This window comes from Spinacia oleracea, chromosome 3, assembly GCF_020520425.1.
Source record: "Spinacia oleracea cultivar Varoflay chromosome 3, BTI_SOV_V1, whole genome shotgun sequence".
Classification (NCBI taxonomy): Eukaryota; Viridiplantae; Streptophyta; class Magnoliopsida; order Caryophyllales; family Amaranthaceae; genus Spinacia; species Spinacia oleracea.
Window position 1 is genome coordinate 88,964,045 of NC_079489.1, and position 25,370 is coordinate 88,989,414.

A 25,370-nucleotide genomic window follows, 5' to 3' on the forward strand; every position below is an offset into this window, starting at 1 on the left:
AGAGAAATGGTAAAACGGTTCAAGATATGGACCTACAAAGAAGGGGAAAGACCCTTAGGTGCACCAAGGACCAATGAGCTACTTCTATGGCATAGGAGGCCATTTCATCCAAGAAATGGAGGATGGAACTAGCTCAATCAACAAGTTCATGGCTCGCCACCACGATGAGGCGCACGTCTTCTTTCTCCCCTTCAGCATCGTAAACATGAGGCTATCGTTTTACAAGCCCCTCGACTACGACTGTGGTCCTATCAGCAAGGGGTCGTTGGACTATGTCAATGTGGTAACTCATAAGTATCCTTATTGGAATAGAAGTCATGGACTGATCATTTCATGCTCTCGTGCCTCGATTGGGTAAGTATGTACATACTCTAGACGTGGAACGTGTACGTAATTTAATCGTTCAGCGGCTTACATCCATACGTGAAAAATAAAAAATAAAAAAACGGAAAAAAGTATTTATCATAGTGCGCGCCCCACTTACATATTTTCTAAAGCAATTGTTGATATATATGTTTGTATATTTTAGGCACCAGAGATCTCATTCGCCAACCCGGAATTGTTGAAGAATCTTATAAGAGCACTTTGTAACGCCAATATGTCTGAGGGATTTCAACCCATGAGAGATGTTCCCATCCCGGAAATTAATGTCCCGGGTAAGGACTTAAACCAACCAGAGTTGGGTTTGTGAACAAGCGTTGAATCCTTGCATTTTTCGCTGGTGGTAACCACAAACACGTTAGAAGTCCTTATTCGCGCAATGGGACAAGGACCGTGAAATCCAACTCTACGAACATCTACCAAAGAATCAAACTACTTCCAAATGTTAGGGCAAAGCAAGTTTTGCCTGTGCCCTAGTGGTTATGAATGAAGGAAATAATGCCCTTGGTCCAAGTATGCATTCAATGTTAAGTCTAATAAATGCGGTTCAGTATTAATTAACAAGTTAATAATTCAGTGAGATCAAGTGAGCTGAATGCCTAGCTAGAGGCCGCTTCAGTTCAAGTGGAATTAATGATATTAATCCACAGCTTACTCTTGACTGAACCCGTAGGGTCACACAAATAGTACGTAAACGGATCAAGTATTTAATGGCATTAAATACTCTATCTATGGATATTCGGAATCGACGGATCTTGGTTTCAGTGGGAGCTGAGATCGTCACAGGCAAGAAATGAATACTCCGAAAACGATGATATTACCGGAAACGGAAATATGGATCTTATCGGAAATGTAAATATTATCCAAGTCGTAGATGTTGCCGGAAACGGAAACATGGTACGTATCGGAAAATATTATCGGAAATGGAAACATTGCCGGAATCGGAAATATTGCCGGAAACGGAAATATTGTCAGAATCGGAAATATTATCGGAATCGGAAAATAATTCCGGAAACGGAAATATTAAATATTTGTTCGAAACGGAAATTAATTCCGGAATCGGAAATATTAAATATTGTTCGTATCGGAAATAAATTCCGGAATCGGAAATTTAATCGGAAGCGCGTCGTACGAATTAGCATCGGACGAGACTTGCTAGACGAAGGCCCAGCACGAAGCCAGGCCTACGCTCAGCAAGCCCAAGCGCCCAAAAACACGCTGCCAAGCCACGCCCGGTCCAGCGCAAGGCCAGGCCCAACAATGGCCTTGGCGCGCGCGCGGGGCTGCGACGAGTGGGCTAGCGCTGTGCGTGGGCCGCAAGGCCTGCGTGCGGTGCTAGCTTATCACTCGAAGTGTGTTACTCGAATCCTAAGGCTACCGGGATTTGTCATATGATTAAATCTAATCCTAAAAGATTTAGTTTATTTAATTAGAGTCCTAGTAGGATTATAATTAAATAAATTAGTATCCTAATAGGATTCCAAATCCTTTTCCATAACTCTATAAATAGGTTCCTAGGGTCACATATTTACAGACATTATTCAAGTATTCAAAAGTGATTTTTGAGAGCAAAAATTCAGTCATACAATTGCCTATAAAGTGCCGAAAATTCTAAGTACCTTAAGGGCGATCCTAGTTGGTCAAGCTTAAGGCGGATCCGGACGTGCTGTGGACTATCTACGGAGGGACGACACTTGGAGTCCTAAAGACTTGTTCTTGTTCGGTTCGGGCGCAGCTAGGGAAGGCACGCAACAGAGAGTATGCATCTAAACTATGCTAAATGATTATGTGTAAATAATATGCTTTCCTAGCTTTATGGTTTTTCCGCATGATTTATGAATTGTCATATGTATCATAACCTAACAGTGGTATCAGAAGCCTCTTATTATTTTCATAATCTAAATTGCATGAACATGGTTAAATATTACAAATTTGCAAGAATTAAAAGGGGTGATTAATTTTCGTAATTGTTAATTAATTGCAAATTGCGTTTATTTAATTATACGTATGCAGTTTTTCGGCAGTTTCTTCGTTACTCATCCAAATCGAGTGATTTTTGTGTCAATTCCGCATGTAAAAGGCATTCTAAAATTTTGACAATTTTTTTTTTTTTCGGCCGAACCCAGAATTCTCAAATTCGAAGCCTAACTATGACTTTTCGGAGGTTTTAGTTTTTCGAATGCAAAATTTCGTAAATTTAAGATGTTAAATTAAATATTTGCGATTCTTGTTGATAAATCTTGAATTTTTTATTGACGTACTGTATATGTTTAACAAGTTTGAATGCCTAGCCTTGTTAATTATGCAATCTAATTTGTAATTATGATTAATTTGTTGAAAATTGGAATAATTTAGAATTAATTTGATTTTCATAATTAGTTATAATTTAGTTAGATACCTATGATTAAAAACCACCATAAAAATTGTAAATTTATGTTAAATTTTAAATTTTTATGACCTAGACTTGAATCCATGTCGGAAATCAATTAAATAATAAATTTTCGATTTTTCGCCCTAAAACTATGAAATTAATATTATTTATTAATTTGTCATTAATTTTGAATATAAATTTAAAATTTTTATTCGATTGCACAAAGCAATGGACGCTACGTGTTACCCTTAAGGGGTGTTGTATAGTGCGGGCATGTGACGACGAGCAAGGGAGCTCGTCGCCCATGCGGTACGAATGCAATGAGCAAGGCCATGGTGCACGAGCACAAGGAAGCAGCCCTGCCTTGTGTCGTGGGCTGTGTGCAATGGGCGAATAGGCGAGGGCGAGAGCAAGGCACGAGCAGTCGCGTGTGGGCAGCAAGCGTGCTGCGCCACAACGCGCACTGCCTCGCGCAAGCATGCGGAGCCTCGCGCGCAGCGAGCGCAAGCTCGCGTGCCACGAGCGCTACGCACAGCGTCGATGCCTCGCGCGCAGCGAGCGCCAGCTCGCATACTGCTGCCTCGTGCGATGAGCGCAAGCTCGCATGCGGGAAAGGCAGGCGCGCAGCAAGCGATGGCTCGCATGGATCGAGCGCTGGCAAGCGAGCGCAGCGAGCGATGCCTCGCGTGCATCGAGCGCTGGCGCGCGCAGCGAGCACCAGCTCGCGTGATGCCTTGCGATGGTGAGCAGCAGCGATGCGACGCAGCGCATGGGCTGCGCGCACATGGCCAGCGATGGCTGTGTGCGTGTGGCCCATGGGCGTGCGATGCATGGGATTGTTGCGTTGCGATTAGATCGTTTTGAAATTTTAATTTGAAATTTTCAGTTTACGTAATTTTAATTAATTTTAAAATTATTAATTTACATTATTTTCTTGGATTTTAATTTTGAATATTGTAATTATAATAAATTTTATTTATTCTAATTATTTTACTAAAATTAATATCATGAATTAATTTAAATACGACTGAAATTAAATTAAACTTTTTGGATTCAATTATAAATTTATATGAGCTTTAAATTTTAATTAAATTTGTATGTTTCCGGTTAGACTAGAAATACATTTTTATGTTTAAAATTAGTAAAGCATATGAATTTATTGGTTTAAGTGGGAGCCCTTTTTAGTCATAAACTCTTGATTAGGTCTACAAATGCTTAAGGTTAAAACAACTGGATTAGAATTAATAAGGACTGAATAATTTGTAGATTATTGGTGCCCTTGATTAATTGCTGCAAATGTTTATGTGATGCATAATGTGTTTTACTAACCAGCTATGTGGGCCATTCATGATAATGAACGGGTGAATGGTATATATTGAATATGTACTGTTTTGCAGGTTATGAAGTGACTAGTATGGCCCAAATAGGATAGAAAATATGGTCTGCGTACCATTAATTTGAATGTAATTGGTCTAAAATACCAAGTTGTTTTTCAATTCAAAAATGGTCTGCGTACCATCAAATAGTTGTAATTAGTTTTAATTATAGCTTATTCTATTTGAAGAAAATGGTGCCTCCCACGGAGATTTTCAAGACGGACTTTGAAGTTAAATCTTCAAGATGAAGTCGGGCCATACTAGATCACATTTATCTTATGCATGTTTTAAGTTATTTATTGCTTTTAAATATGTCTTAAAATGCATGAGATCAAAAGCTTGATTATGTTGCATGATTAAGGATTTTAGTTCACTTAAAATCTAACCAACATAGTAAGAGCCTTAAGTTCCAAACTTAAAAATTGAGTTAAAAGGTGCCATGCCAAAATATACACTTGCTTGGATATCCTTTACATCAATCTAGTAATAGTTTTCGCTCAGCGAGGTGTTACTTATTGGTCCTAAAGGGGCAAGGTACACAAATAATTGTGAGTACATGTTAGTTTTGGTGAAACTCAACGATATAAGTAAGGAGTCCTTTTATGTCGTGGCAAAATCGATAGGTTTACCTAATAAGTTCTTAGACGTACCTATCAACCAAGAGTAGTTTCTAGACTATTAGCAAAAGGCTTTTGCTTACCTAAAATGTTTTAGAATTGAGTCGACAAACTGTGCTTAATTCTTCAATGGTTTTAGGGTCTTGGAATCATTTTATTCGCACCTGCCGGAACACATAATTCGAATAAAATGCTAATGACTTGTTTAAATTGCATGATTGTTTTCATTTTCAAGTTATTATTCATGATAAATGTTTAGACTTTGCATGCTTCAATGTATGTTTTAATTATTGTTTATAATCAAATATCTTGCACTGCAATAAATCCTTTTAGAAAGGTAACAGTAAATTTCCTCGATTGGTAGTGAATCCAAGAACGATTCACGGAAATGAGAGAAAATGAGCAATGTACGTTTCTTTAGCGACTTTTATGGTTGTTTTCGAATATCAAAGTCGAATGGCAAACCGATTGGTGCTTGTGAATTCAAAATACAATGTAGTTTTGAAATCATAAAGCATTGAGTTTAAACGCTCAGCTTTACTAATGGTTAACAACCTAATATCTTTGTCCATTTAATTCTCGAATGAGTCTAGTGTTAGGTTATGATACATATGACAATTCATAAATCATGCGGAAAAACCATTTAGCCAGGAATACATATTATTTACACATAATCATATAGCATAGTTTAGATGCATACTCTTTGTTGCGTGCCTTCCCTAGCTGCGCCCGAACCGAACAAGAACAAGTCTTTAGGACTCCAAGTGTCGTCCCTCCGTAGATAGTCCACAGCACGTCCGGATCCGCCTTGAGATTGACCAACTAGAATCGCCCTTAAGGTACTAGAATTTTCGGCACTCTTAGATAAGAAATATGACTGAATTTTTTTTCTCAAAACTCACTTTGAATACTTGAATTAATCTCTGAAAATATGTGACCCTAGGCACGTATTTATAGAGTTATGGAAAGGGAATTGGAATCCTAGTAGGATACGAATTAATTAAACTTAGAATCCTACAAGAACTCTAATTAATTAATTTATCCTTTTAGAAATAGGAATTTAATCATATACTAATTCTAATAGTTTTAGGAATCATGCATGAACACAAACTCACACACACACGACAGCCACGAGGGCCGCCCATGCGTGTGCGTGCGAGCAGCAGCCCACGCAGCGAGGCCATGGCCTTGGCGCGCGCTGGGCCTGCCTTGCGGTGGGCCTGGGCGCTGCCTTGGCTGGGCGCGCGTTTGGCTTGCTGGGCGATGGCCCGACTTCGTGCTGGGCCTTCGTCCGGCAGGCCTCGTCCGATGCTAATTCGTACGATACGCTTCCGATTAAATTCCCGGTTCCGGAATTCATTTCCGATACGAACAATATTTAATATTTCCGATTCCGGAATCAATTTCCGTTTCGAACAAATATTTAATATTTCCGTTTCCGGAATTATTTTCCGATTCCGATAATATTTCCGATTCTGACAATATTTCCGTTTCCGGCAATATTTCCGATTCTGGCAATATTTCCATTTCCGATAATATTTTCCGATACGTACCATGTTTCCGTTTCCGGCAACATCTACGACTTGGATAATATTTATATTTCCGATACGATCCATATTTCCGTTTCCGGCAATATCATCGTTTCCGGAGTATTCATTTCTTGCCTGTGACGATCTCAGCTCCCACTGAAACCAAGATCCGTCGATTCCGAATATCCATAGATGGAGTATCTAATGCCATTAAATACTTGATCCGTTTACGTACTATTTGTGTGACCCTACGGGTTCAGTCAAGAGTAAGCTGTGGATTAATATTATTAATTCCACTTGAACTGAAGCGGCCTCTAGCTAGGCATTCAGCTCACTTGATCTCACTGAATTATTAACTTGTTAATTAATACTGAACCGCATTTATTAGACTTAACATAGAATGCATACTTGGACCAAGGGCATTATTTCCTTCAGTCTCCCACTTGTCCTTAGGGACAAGTGTGCATTTCCTAATTCCTTTGTCGCTCGATGCTTGCTCTTGAACATAAGGTAAGAGTCGTCATCCTTATTATGTCCAGAGGTGTTCCTCGGTTTCAGAGTTCAACTGATCAAATAAACAGATAATCATAGCCTATGATTCATCCGAGCACGGCCATGCATTTCACAGTTTCTAGCTCTCCGAGTGGCCTTGTACAACTTTTAAGCATCTCATCCCGATTTATGGGAGGACAATCCCAATCTTGCGATCTTGAGATTAGACTTCGTTTGATAGGTGATTACCTGAGCGTTGCCTTTATAGCCTCCTTTTACGGTGCGACGGTTGGTCAACGTCAAAGCAACCAGTTCTCAAACAAGTAATCTCAAATCACTCAGGTATTGAGGATTTAGTGTCTAATAATTTAATGAAATTTACTTATGACAGATTTTCATCTCTTACAGTAAAGTTTCATAGGTCTTGTCCGATACTAGTCTTCCCAAAGTAAGTATCTATGCAAATGATTATGACATTGCCATGTCCACATAGTTCAAGAAACAGAACTACTAGTCATCTTGCATTCTAATCGTGTAACGTTTTCTATGCGTCCAATTTTATATAAAACTCCGACTAGGGACCATTTTCAACCTTTGACATTCAAGTTCACTTGATAGACATTTCTTAGTCACAGGACTGGTCCTGACAGTCTATCTTGAATATATCGTCAATTTGAAGGGACTCATCATTTAATAAACCACAAATTAAATGGAAAAATGAATTCTTTTCATTTATTGTGAATGATTAACCAATAATGTTTTACAAAGATTTAAACTCTAAAACTTTAAAACATTAAACAGAGACATCAAAGCCATTCTCCAATATGCTTGATTCCCATAGCTGCAGTGTGCGAGTTGTGCTTCGCCTGCGGCAGAGGTTTAGTCAATGGATCTGATATGTTGTCATCAGTTCCAATTTTGCTTATCTCGACTTCTTTTCTTTCAACGAACTCTCGTAGAAGGTGAAATCTACGAAGTACATGCTTGACTCTCTGGTGGTGTCTAGGCTCTTTTGCCTGTGCAATAGCTCCGTTATTGTCACAATACAGGGCTATTGGTCCTTTAATGGAGGGGACTACACCAAGTTCACCTATGAACTTCCTTAGCCATATAGCTTCCTTTGCTGCTTCATGTGCAGCAATGTACTCCGCTTCAGTTGTAGAATCCGCAATGGTGCTTTGCTTAGCACTTTTCCAGCTTACTGCTCCTCCGTTGAGGCAGAAGACAAACCCAGACTGTGATCTGAAATCATCTTTGTCGGTTTGGAAACTTGCGTCCGTATAGCCTTTAACAATTAATTCATCATCTCCACCATAGACCAGGAAGTCATCTTTGTGCCTTTTCAGGTACTTCAGAATGTTCTTGGCAGCAGTCCAATGCGCCTCTCCTGGGTCTGACTGGTATCTGCTCGTAGCACTGAGTGCGTACGCAACATCCGGGCGTGTACATATCATAGCATACATTATTGAACCAATCAATGATGCATATGGAATCCCATTCATTCGTCTACGCTCATCAAGTGTTTTTGGGCACTGAGTCTTGCTTAGAGTCATTCCATGAGACATGGGTAGGTAGCCTCGTTTGGAGTCCGCCATCTTGAACCTATCAAGCACCTTATTGATATAAGTGCTTTGACTAAGTCCAATCATCCTTTTAGATCTATCTCTGTAAATCTTGATGCCCAATATGTACTGTGCTTCTCCTAGATCCTTCATCGAAAAACATTTCCCAAGCCAAATCTTGACAGAGTTCAACATAGGAATGTCATTTCCGATAAGTAATATGTCGTCGACATATAATACTAGGAAAGCAATTTTGCTCCCACTGACCTTCTTGTATACACAAGATTCGTCTGCGTTCTTGATGAAACCAAAGTCCTTGACTGCTTCATCAAAACGTATGTTCCAGCTCCTGGATGCCTGCTTCAATCCGTAGATTGATTTCTTTAGCTTGCATACCTTTTTAGCATTCTTTGGATCCTCAAAACCTTCAGGCTGTGTCATAAACACAGTTTCTGTTAAAACGCCGTTTAAGAAAGCAGTTTTGACATCCATCTGCCATATTTCGTAATCGTAATATGCAGCGATTGCTAACATTATCCGAATAGACTTTAGCATTGCAACTGGTGAAAAGGTTTCATCGTAGTCCACACCGTGGACTTGCCTGTAACCTTTTGCAACCAATCTAGCTTTGAAAACTTCAAGTTTCCCATCCTTGTCCTTTTTCAGTTTGAAAACCCATTTGCTTCCAATGGCTTGGTAGCCATCTGGCAAATCGACCAAATCCGATACTTGGTTTTCAGACATGGAGTCCAATTCAGATTGCATGGCTTCTTGCCATTGCTTGGAGCTAGGGCTCGTCATAGCTTGTTTGTAACTCGCAGGTTCATCACTTTCAAGTAATAGAACGTCATAGCTCTCGTTCTTCAAAATACCTAAGTACCTTTCCGGTTGAGATCTATATCTTTGCGATCTACGCGGGGTAACATTTCTAGATTGACCATGATTCTCACCAGATTCTTCTAAAGATCTCTGAGTTTCATCCTGAATGTCATCTTGAGCATTCTCTAGAGTTTGTTGTTCGACTCGAATTTCTTCGAGGTCTACTTTTCTCCCACTTGTCATTTTGGAAATGTGATCTTTCTCCAAAAAGACACCATCTCGAGCAACAAACACCTTGTTCTCAGATGTATTGTAGAAGTAATACCCCTTTGTTTCCTTTGGATAGCCCACAAGGATACATTTGTCAGATTTTGGATGAAGTTTGTCTGAAATTAATCGTTTGACGTATACTTCACATCCCCAAATCTTAAGAAAAGACACATTTGGAGGCTTTCCAAACCATAATTCGTATGGAGTCTTTTCGACAGCTTTAGACGGAGCTCTATTTATAGTGAGTGCAGCTGTATTTAGTGCATGTCCCCAAAATTCTAATGGAAGTTCGGCCTGACCCATCATTGACCTGACCATGTCTAGCAAGGTTCTGTTCCTCCGTTCCGACACACCGTTCCATTGTGGTGTTCCAGGTGTTAGGTTATGATACATATGATATTACATAAATCATGCGGAAACAACCATTAACCCAGGATTACATATTATTTACACATAATCATATAGCATAATTTAGATGCATACTCTTTGTTGCGTGCCCTCCCTAGCTGCGCCCGAACCGAGCAAGAACAAGTCTTTAGGACTCCAAGTGTCGTCCCTCCGTAGATAGTCCACAGCACGTCCGGATCCGCCTTAAGATTGACCAACTAGAATCGCCCTTAAGGTACTAGAATTTTCGGCACTTTTGAGCAAGATGTGTGACTGAATTTTTCTCTCAAAAACTCACTTTGAATACTTGAAACTCGTTATAAATTGTGACCCCAGGCCACATATTTATAGGGGTATGGAAAGAGAATTGGAATCCTATTAGGATACGAATTAATTAAACTTAGAATCCTACAAGAACTCTAATTAATTAATTTATCAAATAGAATTAGGAATTTAATCATTAACCGAACTCTGCACGTTTTAGGAATCGTGCATGAACACAAACACTTACGCACACACACACGGCAGCCACGATGGGCCGCCCATGCGCGTGCGTGCGAGCAGCAGCCCACGCAGCGAGGCCTACGCGAGCTACAAGCCCACGCAAGCACCTGCACGCGCTGCGCGCGCTGTGCGCGCTGCCACGGCCTGCTGGGCCTGGCGTGGCCTTGGCTGTTCGTGTGGCGCGCTTGGCCTGCTGGGCGATGGCCTGGCTTCGTGCTGGGCCCTCGTCCGGCAGGCCTCGTCCGATGCTTATTCGTACGATACGCTTCCGATTAAATTTCCGATTCCGGAATTCATTTCCGATACGAACAATATTTAACATTTCCGATTCCGGAATTAATTTCCGTTTCGAACAAATATTTAATATTTCCGTTTCCGGAATTATTTTCCGATTCCGATAATATTTTCCGATACGTACCATGTTTCCGTTTCCGGCAACATCTACGACTTGGATAATATTTATATTTCCGATACGATCCATATTTCCGTTTCCGGCAATATCATCGTTTCCGGAGTATTCATTTCTTGCCTGTGACGATCTCAGCTCCCACTGAAACCAAGATCCGTCGATTCCGAATATCCATAGATAGAGTATCTAATGCCATTAGATACTTGATCCGTTTACGTACTATTTGTGTGACCCTACGGGTTCAGTCAAGAGTAAGCTGTGGATTAATATCATTAATTCCACTTGAACTGAAGCGGCCTCTAGCTAGGCATTCAGCTCACTTGATCTCACTGAATTATTAACTTGTTAATTAATACTGAACCGCATTTATTAGACTTAACATAGAATGCATACTTGGACCAAGGGCATTATTTCCTTCACCAGGAGGAGTCAATTCTGATAGAATTCCACATTCTTTCAGATGGTCATCAAATTCATAGCTCAGATATTCACCGCCATTATCAGACCGCAGTGCCTTAATCTTCTTGCCTAATTGATTCTCTAATTCACTCTAAAATTCCTTGAATTTGTCAAAGGATTCAGACTTATGCTTCATTAGGTAGACATAACCATACCTACTGAAGTCATCAGTGAAAGTGATAAAGTAGCTGAAACCACCTCTAGCATTTGTACTCATTGGTCCACATACATCTGTATGGATTAAACCCAATAGTTCATTTGCTCTTTCTCCAACTTTAGAGAAAGGTTGCTTTGTCATTTTGCCAAGTAAACATGATTCGCATTTACCATAATCCTCTAAGTCAAATGGTTCTAGAATTCCTTCCTTTTGAAGTCTTTCTAAGCGTTTCAAGTTTATATGGCCTAATCGACAATGCCACAGATAGGTGAGATCTGAATCATCCTTTTTGGCCTTTTTGGTATTTATGTTATATACTTGTTTGTCGTGATCTAATAAATAAAGTCCATTGACTAATCTAGCAGATCCATAAAACATCTCTTTAAAATAAAACGAACAACTATTGTCTTTTATTAAAAAGGAAAATCCCTTAGCATCTAAGCAAGAAACTGAAATGATGTTTTTAGTAAGACTTGGAACATGGAAACAATCTTCCAGTTCCAAAACTAGCCCGGAGGGCAACGACAAATAGTAAGTTCCTACAGCTAATGCAGCAATCCGTGCTCCATTTCCCACTCGTAGGTCGACTTCACCCTTGCTTAACTTTCTACTTCTTCTTAGTCCCTGTGGATTGGAACATAAGTGTGAGCCACAACCTGTATCTAATACCCAAGAAGTTGAATTAGCAAGTATACAGTCTATAACGAAAATACCTGAAGATGGAACGACTGTTCCGTTCTTCTGATCTTCCTTTAGCTTCAAGCAATCTCTCTTCCAATGCCCCTTCTTCTTGCAGTAGAAGCATTCGGATTCAGAAGTGGGTTGACTGACCTTCCTCTTTACAGATTTGGCGCCAGTTTGCTTAGTTGGGCTGGCCTTGTTGCCACCTTTCTTAGCATTCCTCTTCTTTCCAGATTTCTTGAACTTGCCCCCACGCACCATAAGCACATCCTGCTTATCACTTTTGAGCGTCTTTTCAGCGGTCTTCAGCATACCGTGAAGCTCAGTGAGCGTTTTGTCCAGACTATTCATACTGTAGTTCAGTTTGAACTGATCATACCCGCTATGAAGAGAATGGAGGATGGTGTCTATAGCCATTTCCTGAGAAAATTGCTGATCCAGCCGACTCATATTCTCAATGAGTCCAATCATTTTGAGAACATGTGGACTTACGGGCTTGCCTTTCTTAAGCTTGGTCTCAAGAATTTGCCTATGAGTCTCGAATCTTTCGACTCGAGCCAGATCTTGGAACATGTTCTTCAACTCACTGATGATTGTGAAAGCATCTGAGTTGATGAACGTTTTCTGCAGATCCGCACTCATGGTGGCGAGCATTAGACATTTCACATCCTTGTTGGCATCAATCCAACGATTGAGGGCTGCCTGAGTGACCCCGTCGCCTGCGGCTTCGGGCATCGCCTCATCTAGGACATACTCCTTTTCTTCCTGCATAAGAACTATTTGCAAGTTCCTTTGCCAGTCAAGGAAGTTTTTCCCGTTCAACTTCTCCTTTTCGAGAATTGATCGAATATTGAATGAATTGTTGTTTGCCATATTAAAAACTACAATTGAAAAGAATAAACAAATAAATAACCATTCACAGTTTCTCTTAATAAACTTAAAATCTAGCATACATGCATAATTCAATGTTTATTAAGCATTTTATTCAAGTTATGTGTTCCGGCAGGTGTGAATAAAATGATTCCAAGATCCTAAAATCATTGAAGAACTAAGCACAGTTTGTCGACTTAATCCTAAAACATCTTAGGTAAGCAAAAGCCTTTTGCTAATAGTGTAGAAACTATTCTTGGTTGATAGGTACGTCTAAGAACTTATTAGGTAAACCTATCGATTTTGCCACGACATAAAAGGACTCCTTAATTATATCGTTGAGTTTCACCAAAACTAACATGTACTCACAATTATTTGTGTACCTTGCCCCTTTAGGACCAATAAGTAACACCTCGCTGAGCGAAAACTATTACTAGATTGATGTAAAGGATATCCAAGCAAGTGTATATTTTGGCATGGCACCTTTTAACTCAATTTTTAAGTTTGGAACTTAAGGCTCTTACTATGTTGGTTAGATTTTAAGTGAACTAAAATCCTTAATCATGCAACATAATCAAGCTTTTGATCTCATGCATTTTAAGACATATTTAAAAGCAATAAATAACTTAAAACATGCATAAGATAAATGTGATCTAGTATGGCCCGACTTCATCTTGAAGCTTTGACTTCAAAGTCCGTCATGAAAATCTCCGTGGGAGGCACCATTTTCTTCAAATAGGATAAGCTATAACTAATTACAACTATTTGATGGTACGCAGACCATATTTGAATTGAAAAATAACTTTGGTACTTTAGACCAATTACATTCAAATTAATGGTACGCAGACCATATTTTCTATCCTATTTGGGCCATACTAGTCACTTCATAACCTGCAAAACAGTACATATACAATATATACCATTCACCCATTCATTATCATGAATGGCCCACATAGCTGGTAAGTAAAACACATTATGCATCACGTAAACATTTGCAGCAATTAATCAAGGGCACCAATAATCTACCAATTATTCAGTCCTTATTAATTCTAATCAAGTTGTTTTAACCTTAAGGATTTGTAGACCTAATCAAGAGTTTTATGACTAAAAGGGCTCCCACTTAAACCAATAAATTCATATGCTTTACTAATTTTAAACATTAAAATGTATTTCAAGTCTAACCGGAAACATACAAATTTAATTAAAATTTAAAGCTCATATAAATTTATAATTGAATCCAAAAAGTTTAATTTAATTTCAGTCGTATTTAAATTAATTCATGATTTTAATTTTAGTAAAATAATTAGAATAAATAAAATTTATTATAATTACAATATTCAAAATTAAAATCCAAGAAAATAATTTAAATTATTAATTTTAAAATTAATTAAAATTACGTAAACTGAAAAATTTCAAATTAAACATTCAAAACGATCTAATCGCAACGCAAACACCCTACGCATTGCACGCCCATGGGCCGCACGCACACAGCCATCGCTGGCCATGTGCGCGCAGCCCATGCGCTCGTCGCATAGCTGCTGCATCTTCCATCGCAAGCCATCGCACGCTGTGGTGCTCGCTGCGCGCGCGCCAGCGCTCGACGCACGCGAGCCATCGCTCGCTGTGCGCGCTCGTCAGCGCTCGCTGCGCGCGAGCCATCGCTCGCTGTGCGCGCGAGCCATTTCTCGCTGTGCGCGTGAGCCATCGCTCGCTGTGCGCGCGAGCCATCGCTCGCTGTGCGCGCGAGCAATTGCGCGCGATCAATCGCTGGGCGCAGCGCTCGTGGCACGCGAGCTTGCGCTCGCTGCGCGCGCTTGCGCGAGGCAGTGCACGTCGTGGCGCAGCTCGCTTGCTGCCCACACGCGACTGCCTTGGCTTGCCTTTCGCCCATGCCCATTTGTTCATAGCTCGTGGCCCACGACACAAGGCAGGGCTGCTGCCTTGTGCTCGTGCACCATGCCCTTGCTCATTGCATTCGTGCCGCACGGGCGACGAGCTCCCTTGCCCGCACTATACAACACCCCTTAAGGGTAACACGAAGCGTCCATTGCTTTGTGCGTGCAAGTTATATGAACGAATCGCAAAAAAATTTAAAATTTATATTTAAAATTAATGACAAATTAATAAATAATATTAATTTCATAATTTTAGGGCGAAAAATCAAAAATTTATTATTCAATTGATTTCCGATTGTCATGGATTCAAGTCTAGGTCATAAAAATTTAAAATTTATCATAAATTTACAATTTTTATGGTGGTTTTTAATCATAGGTTTCTAATTAAATTATAATTAATTATGAAAATCAAATTAATTCTAAATTATTCTAATTTTCAACAAATTAATCATAATTACAAATTAGATTGCATAATTAACAAGGCTAGGCATTCAAACTTGTTAAACATATACAGTAGGTCAATCAAAAATTCAAGATTTATCAACAAGAATCGCAAATATTTAATTTAACATCTTAAATTTACGAAATTTTGCATTCGAAAAACTAAAACCTTCGAAAAGTCATAGTTAGGCTTCGAATTTGAGAATTCTGGGTTCGGCAGAAAAATACTATTTTTGTCAATATTTGGATATTTGCAGAGAAATGTGAAAGATAGCCATGAAGATTCTTTTATAAGAGAAAAGAGGATCATCGGCCAATCAGCCCCACTGTTTACTCTGCAGAAATTCAAATCAGCTGAAAAGATAAGACAATTGCAGACATCGTCTTCAAGGTGATACGAGTAGGATTTCTGCTAGATCTGAGAATCGTGTTTTAAGCACCAAGCCAAATCCTCTGCTTGCTGAAAATTATCATTCACCCTCTCTGGTGCCGAACACGTATGAAAAGCTTGTACGAACCGAAATGCATAACTTACATGCATAAAGCTGAGGTTGCTAGAGAGGAGACAGAGTTGGGATTCTATATTGATTTGACGCCCTGTTGTTATCCATTGATTGTATTCTTTGTTAGATAATTTTTTGCAAAGTATTAGGTTTTATATTTGAGGGAGTTTTGATGTAAGCATACCCATGTAACTGATATTTTTTTTATTCATATTTTTTGAAATATAACAAGTTAACGTGAAAATATTCCCTATTGCTGCTATGAAAGCTGCTGAAGCTGGCTTGTTATAGCAGCGTTTTTTTAGTATTAGAGTTGTCTATTTCTCGACACCTTTTTACGTAGGGATCTTGGCTTAAATATAAGGTAATAATTTTCGACGCTATAAAGGGCCTATAAATTAAACATGGACAGCAAATCCCGTCGAGCTGTTCTGACACATAAAGGCGTCGCCATTATCGACGCTGAACTACACAGAAGACGTTGTAAGGCGTAGCAATTCTGGACGCCTTATTCATGACCTGGACAACGGACAGCGTCCCCTTTACCGACGCCTAAAGGCGTCGCGATATCTCGACTAAAGATTCCTCGACGCAAATGGCAGGCGTCGAGGCCTTTTTTCTCGACGCCTTTAGGCGTCGCTAATCAGCTCAAAAGGCGTCGCCATAACACGGAAATTATAGTAGTGTCCCTTGCCCGCACTATACAACACCCCTTAAGGGTAACACGAAGCGTCCATTGCTTTGTGCGTGCAAGTTATATGAACGAATCGCATAAAAATTTAAAATTTATATTTAAAATTAATGACAAATTAATAAATAATATTAATTTCATAATTTTAGGGCGAAAAATCAAAAATTTATTATTCAATTGATTTCCGATTGTCATGGATTCAAGTCTAGGTCATAAAAATTTAAAATTTATCATAAATTTACAATTTTTATGGTGGTTTTTAATCATAGGTTTCTAATTAAATTATAATTAATTATGAAAATCAAATTAATTCTAAATTATTCTAATTTTCAACAAATTAATCATAATTACAAATTAGATTGCATAATTAACAAGGCTAGGCATTCAAACTTGTTAAACATATACAGTAGGTCAATCAAAAATTCAAGATTTATCAACAAGAATCGCAAATATTTAATTTAACATCTTAAATTTACGAAATTTTGCATTCGAAAAACTAAAACCTTCGAAAAGTCATAGTTAGGCTTCGAATTTGAGAATTCTGGGTTCGGCAGAAAAATACTATTTTTGTCAACATTTTAGAATGCCTTTTACATGCGGAATTGACACAAAAATCACTCGATTTGGATGAGTAACGAAGAAACTGCCGAAAAATTGCGTACGTATAATTAAATAAACGCAATTTGCAATTAATTAACAATTACGAAAATTAATCACCCCTTTTAATTCTTGCAAATTTGTAATATTTAACCATGTTCATGCAATTTAGATTATGAAAATAATAAGGGGCTCGTGATACCACTGTTAGGTTATGATACATATGACAATTCATAAATCATGCGGAAAAACCATTTAGCCAGGAATACATATTATTTACACATAATCATATAGCATAGTTTAGATGCATACTCTTTGTTGCGTGCCTTCCCTAGCTGCGCCCGAACCGAACAAGAACAAGTCTTTAGGACTCCAAGTGTCGTCCCTCCGTAGATAGTCCACAGCACGTCCGGATCCGCCTTAAGATTGACCAACTAGAATCGCCCTTAAGGTACTAGAATTTTCGGCACTCTTAGGTAAGAAATATGACTGAATTTTTTTCTCAAAACTCACTTTGAATACTTGAATTAATCTCTGAAAATATGTGACCCTAGGCACGTATTTATAGAGTTATGGAAAGGGAATTGGAATCCTAGTAGGATACGAATTAATTAAACTTAGAATCCTACAAGAACTCTAATTAATTAATTTATCCTTTTAGGAATAGGAATTTAATCATATACTAATTCTAATAGTTTTAGGAATCATGCATGAACACAAACTCACACACACACGGCAGCCACGAGGGCCGCCCATGCGTGTGCGTGCGAGCAGCAGCCCACGCAGCGAGGCCATGGCCTTGGCGCGCGCTGGGCCTGCCTTGCGGTGGGCCTGGGCGCTGCCTTGGCTGGGCGCGCGTTTGGCTTGCTGGGTGATGGCCCGACTTCGTGCTGGGCCTTCGTCCGGCAGGCCTCGTCCGATGCTAATTCGTACGATACGCTTCCGATTAAATTCCCGGTTCCGGAATTCATTTCCGATACGAACAATATTTAATATTTCCGATTCCGGAATCAATTTCCGTTTCGAACAAATATTTAATATTTCCGTTTCCGGAATTATTTTCCGATTCCGATAATATTTCCGATTCTGACAATATTTCCGTTTCCGGCAATATTTCCGATTCTGGCAATATTTCCATTTCCGATAATATTTTCCGATACGTACCATGTTTCCGTTTCCGGCAACATCTACGACTTGGATAATATTTATATTTCCGATACGATCCATATTTCCGTTTCCGGCAATATCATCGTTTCCGGAGTATTGATTTCTTGCCTGTGACGATCTCAGCTCCCACTGAAACCAAGATCCGTCGATTCCGAATATCCATAGATGGAGTATCTAATGCCATTAAATACTTGATCCGTTTACGTACTATTTGTGTGACCCTACGGGTTCAGTCAAGAGTAAGCTGTGGATTAATATTATTAATTCCACTTGAACTGAAGCGGCCTCTAGCTAGGCATTCAGCTCACTTGATCTCACTGAATTATTAACTTGTTAATTAATACTGAACCGCATTTATTAGACTTAACATAGAATGCATACTTGGACCAAGGGCATTATTTCCTTCATCTAGTCCCTAGACAGTCGAATAAGATTGATGCTTAGAGAACTTTAGAAGCTTCTGGTAAGATCATCTAGTTGAAACAGAATATTCAACATAAATGGTAAGAACTTTGTTGGAATGACATTGGACATGTCTAACAAAGTATAAAAGTCAACACTAGAAAATTCAATTCTTAAAACTATAAGAAAGGGTACAAGAAATAGGAAAACAAGGAACAAATGAAAGGAATTTACAATTCCGTTTCTACCTAAAAGTAAATGTTTAAAGAACAGTGACCTAGCAATCAAACTTCCTTGGTATCATATACCGCTTGAGGTTCTTACTTCGGTAATAACTCAAACGATGGAAGCTAGGATACACTAATGACCTACAAGTGGGAAATGAAGCATGGCAATGCTACATTAGTTGTAGGGTCATCTAGTTTGTTTTAAGTCCTTTCAAAGACTGGAACTTAATGGCTATTTTGTTCCATAATCAGCATACCTAAATTTCTGCTTCAAACACAGAAAGACTCACATTCAAGAAAAACAAAAACAAATGTTTGTTTGTTTATTTGAATGAAATGGTCATTTACGGGTTGAGTCAATATGCTTGATTAAAACAAACAACTCTTTAACAATAAGAACTTTACTAGGTTCAAATCAATCTCTTCATTTGAGTTCCACTAACCTTTAGCATTGTTGCTTAGACCATATCAACAAGTTAACATTCATAAGCTCTATTTTGATGGACTTTTGAAAGTTGATTGATTTCTAGATCAATTCAAGACAAGCTAGTCTTACTTGTTGAAAGTAACAAAAGATATGAACTATTGTTAGAACGCCTAGACAATAGAGTTCAAAGCTAAAGAAAGATTTTATGACTTTATTATTCCACATGGATTTGAGTGAATATAGGTTTATTTACTCAAATATGATATAAGTTGAATCTGTTTGGCTAGTTCAAAGATTCAGAAGTATAAAATCCACTTGGCAAGAAATCATAAAGATCTAGGTTAGATCATGTTGATGATTACTTGAGACCAAATATGATCATCAATGATTGTGTGTTGTAATTTCACAATCTAGGTCCATAAGATATATCTTAGTTGGAATAATCGAAGTCAATTAGTACTTTATTCGATTAATGATGAATCATAAAGACTTTTCCTGTAATTTCTAAAACAAAATGCTCAACTACCACCAAACTAAACCAAATTCGTCAAAGCTATTGAAAAGTAATTTCAGAATAACTTTTCAATTATATATATCTAAAGAGTTGCTAAACTCAGTGGGAGCTTAGTGTTTGTTATTCAACAAACTAAGGCCCAAGTCTAGATATATGTTTCATTGTGATTTATTCAAATGAGACACAAGGGTATTGTTTCTACCACGAATTTTGAGAACATAATGTTTGTTTGCTCGAAATAATGTCCTTTTGGAGATTCGTTTCCAAAATGACAAGTGGGAGAAAATAGACCTCGAAAGTCTTCGAGGCGAACAACAAACATAAACGGACATTCCGGAGGCTTTTCGAAGTGCTTCAGAAAAACCGAACTTATTCTTTAAGGACTTTAGAAGTGGCTTTAAAGAATAGACATCTCTTAGAAGACTTTACAAGTGCTTCAAGGAGAATAGAATATTCAAAGGACTCTCAAAGTGCCTGTTGATATTCTATCGTTTGATGTTCTATACCCAAGTAGGCATAGAGTTCAAATCACTGAAACTATGAGACTCTTCTATTAGATAGTGAAGAAACATGGAGTTCAGGTCACTGAAACTATGCAATTCTTCTATTAGATAGTGAAGAAACCTACAACTTGCAGTCAAACTATTATCATGTAGATTAATGAGTTTGTGACTTGTAAGAAAGCTATGACGAAACCCAGATTCCCTAAAATGGTTAGAGGCCATATATAGACTCAAATGTTTTAAATGGTTAGAGGCCATAAAACATACTCAATGTTTTGATGACAAAATTGAAATTTTGTTGATTTGCAAGAATAGTTTCACACCTATTGGTTGCAAGTTTGTTTTAAGGATAAAAACCATCAAACATGAAATTGTGTTCACACACAAAGCTAGATTAGTTGCTAAAGGTTACAAGCAAATTCACGGCGTGGATTGTGTTGAAACCTCATGCATAATCGTAATGCTCAAGTCTATAAATCAAGCAATGATTGCATATTGGTACATATAGCAATTGGATGACAAAACGTACTCCTCAATCAAATGTTGGAATAAAATATGTACATGGTATGTCATAGGATTTGTGGATCCAAATAAATGCTTGAAAAGGAAAGCTAGCTTATAAAATCCAAGTACAGATTTAAGCAAGCAATTGGGAATTGGAACTGTATTTTAAGTGAAGCTAATAAGCATTTTAGTTTCATAAAATATACATGATTCTTATAGATATATAAGAAGTTTAGTGGGAGTACATAAAAACTTAATTGGTCCTATGTGTATCACACACATATCTCTCTATTGTAAAATAACATTCAAATGCTAATGACTTAGATTTGAGATTATTCATCAATGATGGACCATGGCGAAACTTAGTACATACTGGGTATTAAGATCTATTTACAAAGATATTATGATATTGTTTTGGATTAAGTAATGGCATTTACTAAATCAAACACGAAAGTCTCCATTGCAGATATTCGACCCATGTGAATAAATCTAAGTAAAGGATGTTTGAACTATGTATAAGCATTTACTAAGTTAAACATCAAAGAGTCTAAATGAGATTCTTAACCTATATTATATGTCAAAGAATTTAGCTGAATTTAGTATCTACTGAAACTAGATAAGCTAAAGTTACATGAATAGAATTCAATTGGGAATTATTCTGCAAAAGAATTTATCATGTATGATATAATATGAGGATCGCCAAAAACGTATCGTATGACTTTAGGCATGACGAACATATACCAATCTCTATTGATCTAAGTGAAGATCAACTAGATTGAGATCAAGAATACTTATGGTACTTGAAAAGGTACATAGGAATAGTTCTTGATTCAAGAAAATAAAGATATGCTAAATATTGATGCTACACACATAAAACACTGGCAAAGGATCAAGCAAGATTCCCTTGGAGTTAACCATAGGCAAGGACGAGCTATAGAGCATCGTGTTTTGAAAATGGCAACATGGATTGGAGACCATGAGTTGTTGCGTGGGAAATTAAAATATTAATTTCTATGTTCTAAGATACAGCTGGAAAATCTTCCACATGTCTGTGAACTGCTTGGATAAGTAAATCCAAACAAAGCACCACTAGCAACCTAAACAGTTGAAGTAAAAGTACTTATTGCCTAAGAAGCAATAAAATAGAGTTGTTTATATTAATGAGTTCTTCATTGAACTTGGGTGGATCACATGTCGGCTAACTTGATGGCTCTTCATTGCAAAATGCGTAGAACCACTATCGAAGTAAGAAAGACTAGATCACATAATAAACAAACTCAAAAGATCTTATCATCCTATCTCGAATATCATTCGATGAAAAAGATATTAAGATTGGCAAAGCATGATAACTAAACCTATGCAACAAGTGAGAAGCAACACTCACGTTGTAGCACTGGAAATCAAGCATAGCTTTGAATTCCATGAACTGTTTTAAAGATGGGTTTGAGGCCCATGGTTGTAAAACAACGGGGTTGAACATTTATCATATATGAAATGTATTTTCATATTCCATTTAATCTTGGTTTAGTATTAAACGATGAGTCCCTTCAATTTGACGATATATTCAAGATAGACTGTCAGGACCAGTCCTGTGACTAAGAAATGTCCATCAAGTGAACTTGAATGTCAAAAGTTGAAAATGGTCCCTGGTCGGAGTTTTCTATAAAATTGGACGCATAGAAAACGTTAGACGATTAGAATGCAAGATGACTAGTAGTTCTGTTTCTTGAACTATGTGGACATGGCAATGTCATAATCATTTGCATAGATACTTACTTTGGGAAGACTAGTATCGGACAAGACCTATGAAACTTTAGTGTAAGAGATGAAAATCTGTCATAAGTAAATTTCATTAAAATTATTAGACACTAAATCCTCAATACCTGAGTGATTTGAGATTACTTGTTTGAGAACTGGTTGCTTTGACGTTGACCAACCGTCGCACCGTAAAAGGACGCTATAAAGGCAACGCTCAGGTAATCACCTATCAAACGAAGTCTAATATCAAGATCGCAAGATTGGGATTGTCCTCTCATAAATCGGGATGAGATGCTTAAAAGTTGTACAAGGCCACTCGGAGAGCTAGAAACTGTGAAATGCATGGCCGTGCTCGGATGAATCATAGGCTATGATTATCTGTTTATTTGATCAGTTGAACTCTGAAACCGAGGAACACCTCTGGACATAATAAGGATGACAACTCTTACCTTATGTTCAAGAGCAAGCATCGAGCGACAAAGGAATTAGGAAATGCACACTTGTCCCTAAGGACAAGTGGGAGACTGAAGGAAATAATGCCCTTGGTCCAAGTATGCATTCAATGTTAAGTCTAATAAATGCGGTTCAGTATTAATTAACAAGTTAATAATTCAGTGAGATCAAGTGAGCTGAATGCCTAGCTAGAGGCCGCTTCAGTTCAAGTGGAATTAATGATATTAATCCACAGCTTACTCTTGACTGAACCCGTAGGGTCACACAAATAGTACGTAAACGGATCAAGTATTTAATGGCATTAAATACTCTATCTATGGATATTCGGAATCGACGGATCTTGGTTTCAGTGGGATCTGAGATCGTCACAGGCAAGAAATGAATACTCCGGAAACGATGATATTACCGGAAACGGAAATATGGATCGTATCGGAAATGTAAATATTATCCAAGTCGTAGATGTTGCCGGAAACGGAAACATGGTACGTATCGGAAAATATTATCGGAAATGGAAATATTGCCGGAATCGGAAATATTGCCGAAAACGGAAATATTATCAGAATCGGAAATATTATCGGAATCGGAAAATAATTCCGGAAACGGAAATATTAAATATTTGTTCGAAACGAAAATTAATTCCGGAATCGGAAATATTAAATATTGTTCGTATCGGAAATAAATTCCGGAATCGGAAATTTAATCGGAAGCGCGTCGTACGAATTAGCATCGGACGAGACTTGCTAGACGAAGGCCCAACACGAAGCAAGGCCTACGCTCAGCAAGCCCAAGCGCCCAAAAACACGCTGCCAAGCCACGCCCGGTCCAGCGCAAGGCCAGGCCCAGCAATGGCCTTGGCGCGCGCGCGGGGCTGCGACGAGTGGGCTAGCGCTGTGCGTGGGCCGCAAGGCCTGCGTGCGGTGCTAGCGTATCACTCGAAGTGTGTTACTCGAATCCTAAGGCTACCGGGATTTGTCATATGATTAAATCTAATCCTAAAAGATTTAGTTTATTTAATTAGAGTCCTAGTAGGATTATAATTAAATAAATTAGTATCCTAATAGGATTCCAAATCCTTTTCCATAACTCTATAAATAGGTGCCTAGGGTCACATATTTACAGACATTATTCAAGTATTCAAAAGTGATTTTTGAGAGCAAAAATTCAGTCATACAATTGCCTATAAAGTGCCGAAAATTCTAAGTACCTTAAGGGCAATCCTAGTTGGTCAAGCTTAAGGCGGATCCGGACGTGCTGTGGACTATCTACGGAGGGACGACACTTGGAGTCCTAAAGACTTGTTCTTGTTCGGTTCGGGCGCAGCTAGGGAAGGCACGCAACAAAGAGTATGCATCTAAACTATGCTAAATGATTATGTGTAAATAATATGCTTTCCTGGCTTTATGGTTTATCCGCATGATTTATGAATTGTCATATGTATCATAACCTAACAATGAAGTGGCAAGTTTGAGAATTGTAGAAGCTATTCGTGCAGAGCGTGTACCAGTGATCATCAAATATAATTACTCGTTTCCTTTCAGTGATGTTCTTGATTGGAATCAATTTTCGATCTATGTTCCGAAGGCGAAAATACCGGAGATTAAGACAATGTTGAAAGGGGTTTCTCCTAGAGAGTATGCGAAATTGGTAAGAGGAGTAACGAGTGTGAAATGGCATTTTACGTTGAATAGACCTTCTAAACCATTTGATTTGATTCACATGGTGTTGCATTCTGTATGGTTACGTAGGCTTAATATAAGATTGCCATATTAATATCATTGTATCATTTAAGGATCTAATGAACATACATATAGATAGCTAGTAGAAACACAATACACAGAAATGAAATTGAAGCAAATCATTTGTATTTATGTTTAGAATGAAATCTTCTTCGTGGAGGTAGGGATGCATTCTATTAACCTTAAAAAAAAAAAAATCAGGTCTAATAAGTTAAGATAAGTTACAATTAGTTTTAACAAGTTACTCTCTCAAGTTTACTCTCTTTTAATTAGGTTTGATTAGGTCCCATAAGTTTCAATCAGGTCCTATCGACCGGTTCCTATTAGGTCAATCGCATTTAATCAATTTCAATAAGTTCAAATAAGATCATGATTTATCCGGGGAAGATAACACACCCTATGTTCTTTTGGTTAAATTCTTAAGGTGGACATACATAATACCTGAGATCAAATCTCGTTAACATCATTGTCAAACCTTGTGACTCTCTCTACACCAAATAAAAACAAAATAAAACGATGAAAAATAATGGACATTTGTATAATACTACATCCGTTTCAAAATGATCTTTACACTTTCTGTTTTAGTCATTTTCATAATGTTCTTTACACTTTTTTTTATTCTATTTTTGGACATGAAAATTTACCACCTTCTTACCCTACAATATTTT

General features: G+C 38.1%; 1 pseudogene; it reads left to right on the forward strand.

Annotated features, from left to right (window-relative positions):
• LOC110776269 (probable glycosyltransferase At5g20260) lies at nucleotides 1-24,736 on the forward strand (annotated as a pseudogene).
• Nucleotides 24,737-25,370: the final 634 nt, after the last annotated feature.